Below are 6,657 nucleotides of genomic sequence, written 5' to 3' on the forward strand. Positions count from 1 at the left end.
CTCACTGCAACCTCCACCTCCTGGGTTCAAATGATTCCCCTGCCTCAGTCTCCCGAATAGCTGGGACTACAGACTCCCGCCAACACGCTCCGCTAATTTTTTGTATTTTTATTAGAGACGAGGTTTCACCGTATTAGCCAGGATGGTCTCGAACTCCTGACCTCGTGATCTGCCCTCCTCGGCCTCCCAAAGTGCTGGGATTACAGGCGTGAACCACTGTGCCCGGTCCTGACTCACTTTTTTTTTTTTCTTTTTTGAGATAGAGTCTCACTGTTGCCCAGGCTGGAGTGCAGTGGCGCGATCTCGGCTCACTGCAACCTCTGCGGCCTGGGTTCAGGCGATTCTCCTGCCTCGGCTTCCCTAGTAGCTGGGATTACAGGCACCTGCCACTGTGTCCGGCTAATTTTTGTAATTTTTAGTAGAGATGGGGTTTCACCATCTTGGTCAGGCTGGTCTTGAACTTCTTACCTAGTGATCCACCCACCTCAGCCTCCCAAAGTGCTGGGATTACAGGTGTGAGCCACTGCGCTCGGCCCCGACTCGCTTTTTAAGCCGTTGTTTGTCATATGTCCAGTTACACGTCTAACGGCCAGTTTTATGGGGACTTTTGAGGAAATTCCTGGATCTAGGATGGCATCTTTCCGGCCCAGGCAGGCTCAGCCCATGGAGATCTCACGGTGGCAACATCCTAGGCCCCGGCCTGTGCCGCATCCTCCCCGGGGTTCTAGGCCCTGATTCCGACCATGTGTCCGCACCTGGATGCGGCCTGGGCACTCCTGCACCTGCCCGCACCTGCCCATGGGGTTTGGGCCACCAGCCTGTGTGGCCTCCTCCATCACCTGCAGCTGCTCCTCTCGGCTAGACAGGACCTTCTTCTCCTGCAGCACGGACGAACTTTCCCCAGCACCTGGGCCAGGTGGGCTTCCAGGCAATACCTGGCCGAGCTTGGAGATGAGGTCCCTGAAATATGTTCTGTTAAAAATAGAATAGGGGGCTGGGCGCGGTGGCTCTCAGCTGTAATCCCAGCACTTTGGGAGGGCAAGGCGGGTGGATCATCTGAGGTCAGGAGCTGGAGACCAGCCCAGCCAACATGGTGAAACCCCGTCTGTACTAAAAACGCAAAAATTAGCCCAGCAGGGTGGTGTGCGCCTGGAATCCCAGCTACTCAGGAGGGTGAGACAGGAGAATCGCTTGAGCCTGGGAGGTAGAGGTTGCGGTGAGATTGCACCATTGCACTCCAGGCTGAGCAACAGAGTAAGACACTGTCTAAAAAAAAACAAGAAAAATTAGCCAGGCATGGTGGCACATGCCTATAATTCCAGCTACTAGGGAGGCTGAGGCAGGAGAATCGCTTGAACCTGGGAGGCAGATGTTGTAGTGAGCCGAGATGGTGCCATTGCGCTCCAGCCTGGGCAACGAGTGAAACTCTATCTCAAAAAAAAAAAAAAAAAAAAAAAAAGCCAGGCATGGTGGCACGCGCCTGTAGTCCTAGCTACTCGGGAGGTTGAGACAGGAGAATCGCTTGAACCCAGGAGGTGGAGGTTGCAGTGAGCTGAGATCACACCATTGTACTCCAGCCTGGGCGACCAAGCGAGACTCCGTCTAAAAGAAGAAAGAAAGAAAACAATATGAAAGAAACTTAATGCCACTGAAATGCGGTGGAGTGGGTTTACAGAAAATGTGAGAGTGAGGAGGGCTGTTGAGATTAGGGGAAGGGTCTTTGGCGAGCTTCCTCCTGCTGCTCTGGGTGGAGCTGTGGTGGGGGTTCAGCCCCTTGGGGGTTCTTCATTAACTCAGATATTTCCCTGGAGCCTCTGGGCTCTAGTGCCAACCTTGTGCCTCTGGGCTCCCTGCTCTCGATTTTGCAAATTGTTTCATCATCATCATTAGCGAGTATTTACCATGCACTTCCCATGTGCTAGTCCCTGAGCCAGGGCCTGGGAACCCGGGGCTTACGTGGATCCGCGAGGACACGAGGGCTGGCCAGGGACATAGGACAAGGCCGGCTGAACCCCAGGTTGCTGTGATGCTGTGACTGTGTGTGGGCACCCCCTTTCCCTGGGCTGGAAGGGGGGCCTGGTGGAGGCATCTGCTCCGGGGGCACCCACAGGACCCCTGTTGCCTACGGCCGCCCCCGGTGGTTGGGAGGGAGGCTGCGTGCTAGCATCCTCTTGCCTGTCTGGGGTCATGGCACTGGGGGAGCCGCGTGGTCCCTCCCCTGGGCTCGTGTCAGAATTTCACGCTCGGAAGGGATCATCCTGTGTCTGTCTCCTGAGGCTTCTGTAACAAATGACCACACGCCGGGGCGAAAGCAGCGGAGATGCATCCCCTGCTAGCTCTGGAGGCCACACGTCTGAGGTCACAGTGCCATTCGCCATGCTTCCTCTGGAGGCTGCAGGGAGGACCCTTCCTGCTTTCTCCAGCTTCCAGGGGCTCCAGGTGTCCTTGGCCTGTGACTGCGTCGCTCCAGCATATTTTTTATTTTTTCTTGATACAGCGTCTTGCTCTTTTCCCAGGCCGGAGTGCAGTGGCGTGATCACAGCTCACTACAGGCTCAGGCTCCCAGGCTCAAAGGATCTTCCGGCCTCAGCCTCCCAAGTAGCTGGGACTACGGGTGTGTGCCACCACGCCCGGCTGTTATTTTTACTGTTATTTATTACTATTATTATTTTTTGAGACAGAGCCTCGCTCTGTCACCCAGGCTGGAGTGCAGTGGTGCCATCTTGGCTCACTGCAACCTCCACCTCCTGGGTTCACACCATTCTCCTCCCTCAGCTTCCCAAGTAGCTGGGACTACAGGTGCCTGCCACCACGCCTGGCTAATTTTTGTGTATTTTTAGTAGAGATAGGGTTTCACCATGTTAGCCAGGATGGTCTCCATCTCCTTTCCTTGTAATCTGCCGGCCTCAGTCTCCCAAAGTGCTGGGATTACAGGTGTGAATATTATTATTTTTTGAGACAGAGTCTCACTCTGTCACCCAGGCTGGAGTAGAGTGGCACAATCTTGGCTCGCTGCAACCTCTGCCTCCTGGGTTCAAGGGATTCTCCTGCCTTAGCCTCCTGAGTAGCTGGGACTACAGGCGCCTACCACCGCGCCTGGCTAATTTTTGTATTTTCAGTAGAGACAGGGTTTCACCGTGTTGGCCAGGATGGTCTTGATCTCCTGACCTCATAATTTGCCCGCCTCAGCCTCCCAAAGAGCGGGGATTACAGGCGAAAGCCACCGCGCCCGGCCCTTATTATTTTTTTTTTGAGACAGAGTTTTGCTCTTGTTGTCCAGGCTGGAGTGCAGTGGCGTGATCTTGGCTCACTGAAACCTCTGACTGCTGGGTTCAAGCGATTCTCCTGCCTCAGCCTCCTAAGTAGCTGGGATTACAGGAGTCCATCACCAGGCCCAACTAATTTTTATATTTTTACTAAAGGTGGGGCCGGGTGCGGTGGCTCACCCCTGTAATCCCAGCACTTTGGGAGGCCGAGGCGGGTGGATCACGAGGTCAGGAGATCGAGACCATCCTGGCTAACACGGTGAAACCCTGTCTGTACTAAAAATACAAAAAATTAGCTGGGCGTGGTGGCGGGTGCCTCTAGTCCCAGCTACTTGGGAGGCTGAGGCAGGAGAATGGCGTGAACCTGGGAGGCGGAGCTTGCAGTGAGCCGAGATTGCACCACTGCACTCCAGCCTGGGCAACAGAGCGAGACTCCGTCTCAAAACAAAACAAAACCAAAAAAAAAAAAAAAAACAACGGGGTTTCACCATGTTGACCAGGCTGGTCTCAAACTCCTGGGCTCAAGTGGTCCTTCCACCTCAGCCCCCCATTGCTGGGATTACAGAGTGAGCCGCTGGGGCCCGCCTGGATATATCTTTAGGGAGGCTGCCCTGCAGCCACCGCAGCCCTCATTTCCAGGCTCTTGTGGGACCCTCAGGGGTTGAAGGACAAAGAGATGCTTTCCACCTCCTAACCGGGTGTGTGGCTTAGGGAGGCTGTGTGGGGGCTGGGCTGCCCTGCAAGGGGCAGGCAGGGTGGAGGTGGGGCCTGTGAGTCTGGTGGAGGGGACGCAGCCCAGGTTGGCTGAGGGCCGGCAGGTGGTGCTGTGGAGCCCACGTGGGCCAGCAGGTGCCACAGCCCGGTACAGGGGAATAAACAGCCCAGGCCAGGAGTTCCTGGGGGGAGAACAGAGTTTTCCAGAATTAGCTGATTTTTCCTGAACATCTGATTTCAAAACGTTTACTGAACTTTTCTGTGTTCCATCAAGGCCTCTGCTTCCAGGAACTGGGAAAAGAGAAGTGGGTTCACTGCGGGTCTGGCTGGCTGGGCTGCAGGAGAAGAGGTGGGTTCACGCCTTGGTCTGTCGGGCCGGGCTGCAGGATGTGCACTCAGGCTCAGCCCATGTGGTTTCCAAGGCCCTAAGGACACAACAGGCCAGATGCCCCCATCACACACAGGGCTGGGGAGCGACCACTGGGGCCCACGGTGGTTCCCGCCCCACCCCACCCCACCCCGCAGGGCCACCCTCCCAGAGCGGTGCTGTTCTTGGTTCTCGCCATAGAACCCGGTTTTAGGTTTGGGGGCCCAGGAGCTGCCTGGTGCGTGGGTTGTGGGTGGGTGGGGGGTGATACGGTTTGGCTCTGTGTCCCCACCCAAATCTCATCTCGAACTGTAATCCCCGTGTCGAGGGAGGGAGGCGATTGGATCATGGAGGAGGGTTTCCACGTGCTGTTCTCCTGACGCTGAGTTCTCACAGGGGCGGCTCCGCCTCTGCCCTCTCGCCTCCTGCCACGTGAGACGTGCCTGCATCCTTCGCCTTCCGCCGTGATGGTAAGTTTCCTGAGGCCTCCCCAGCCCTGTGGAACTGGGAGTCAGTTAAACCTCTTTCTTTTATTTTTATATTTTTTATTCTTGAGGCAGAGTCTCACTCTTGTTGCCCAGGCTGGAGTGCAGTGGCATGATCTCGGCTCACTGCAAACTCCGCCTCCTGGGTTCAAGCAATTCTCCTGCCTCAGCCGCTGAGTAGCTGGGACTACGGGTGCGCGCCACAACACCTGGCTAATTGTTGTATGTTTCGTTGAGACACGGTTTCACTGTGTTGGCCAGGCTGGTCTTGAACTTCTGACCTTAGGTGATCCGCCCGCCTCGGCCTCCCCAAGTGCTGGGATTACAGGTGTGAGCCACCTCACCCGGCCAGACCTGTTTGTTTATAAATTACCCAGTCTCAGGCACTGTCTTTACAGCAGTGTGGGAATGGACTCATGTAAGTGGGGAAGGCGAATCCTCCAACTCCCCACCTGTGTGGCTGCCAACGTGCAGGACACGAGGACGAGCTTCCCAGAGGGCCAGGGCCAGGCAACAGAGTGCAAGGTAGGCTGGTATGGCCTTGAGGTGGCCTAGTACCCAACAGGAATGTGAAGATGAGGCCTGGGGTGACGGCTCACACCGGAAATGCCAACACTTCAAGAGGCTAAGGTGGGAGGATCACTTGAGCCCAGGAGTTTGAGACCAGCTTGGGCAACATATTGAGACCTGGTTCCTACAAAATGATTAGTCGTGTGTGGTGATGCATACCTGTGATCCCAGCTACTCAGGAGGCTGAGGTAGGAGGATTTCCTGGACCTGGGAGGTTGAGGCTGTAGTGAGCCGTGATTGCACCACTGCACTCCAGCCTGGGCGACAGAGCAAGACCCCGTCTCAAATAACAGTAAAAAATAAATACGGAGATGCTGGCTCCTATGGGAAGCTGGGTGGACGTCGGGGGCACACCCTCCAGTCTGCAGAAACTTCCCACCGCTCTGGAGCTGAGGTGCTTGAGGGCTCCTGAGGCCCTGTCTCCTGGGTGTCAGAGGGAACGTGGGAAAGGCTGCCAGGCCCTGGGCTCCCCGGTGGGTGGCCCCAAGCAGCCTGTTATTCATAAAATTTGGAGAGAAAGTGCGTTTTTGTCAGAAAGCATGGGGTGCTGATGGCCATTTCCACCTGTGATCAGACCTGGACTGCCTGCCCACACGCACCCCCGCCCTCTGTCAAGCAGGACTCTGGCTCTCCGTTGGCCAGCAGGTGTTTTATTTGTTGAAGGGAATTGCTGTTGGGAAGAGCTTGGGGTCATTAGCAGCATAATCAACACACACGTCTTCCCTGGGGGCAGCCACGTCTTGTCAACAGGTGGAGGCCGGACATGCTGCAATTAGCAGCTAATGAGGAGGCCTGTGTGACCCACGCCTTCTGCCACAGGTGCACAGTGAGTTGTGAAAACGCTGACAATTTAAAATAGCATAACAGGGCCGGTTGCGGTGTCTCACGCCTGTAATCCCAGCACTTTGGGAGGCCGAGGCAGGTGGATCACCTGAAGTCAAGAGTTCGAGACCAGCCTGGTAACATGGCGAAACCCTGTCTCTACTAAAATACAAAAAAATTAGCCAGGTGTGATGGTGCACACCTGTAATCCCATCTACTCAGGAGGCCGAGGCAGAAGAATCGATTGAACCTGGGAGGTGGAGGTTGCAATGAGCCAAAATCACGCCACTGCATTCCGGCTTGGGCAACAGAGCGGGACTCCATCTCAAAAAATAAAAATAAAGTAGTGGAAAAAAACTACAGGAAACAGAAAAGAAAAAAAGCTGAAAAGAAAATTTGACATATGAAAAAGCATATTGGCCGGGCACAGCGT

At 55.3% G+C, this 6,657-nt stretch overlaps 1 long non-coding RNA gene across 1 annotated transcript; it reads left to right on the forward strand.

Moving 5' to 3' along the window:
• The first annotated feature begins 485 nt into the window (after nt 1–485).
• Nucleotides 486–6,329, forward strand: LOC108519464 (uncharacterized). The gene is made up of 4 exons (XR_001882628.1): nt 486–916; nt 4,255–4,329; nt 4,744–4,817; nt 6,136–6,329. It is a non-coding gene; the product is annotated as an uncharacterized LOC108519464 (long non-coding RNA).
• The last annotated feature ends 328 nt before the right edge of the window (nt 6,330–6,657 follow it).

This window comes from Rhinopithecus bieti, unplaced genomic scaffold, assembly GCF_001698545.2.
Source record: "Rhinopithecus bieti isolate Rb0 unplaced genomic scaffold, ASM169854v2 scaffold_47707, whole genome shotgun sequence".
NCBI classification, from domain to species: Eukaryota; Metazoa; Chordata; class Mammalia; order Primates; family Cercopithecidae; genus Rhinopithecus; species Rhinopithecus bieti.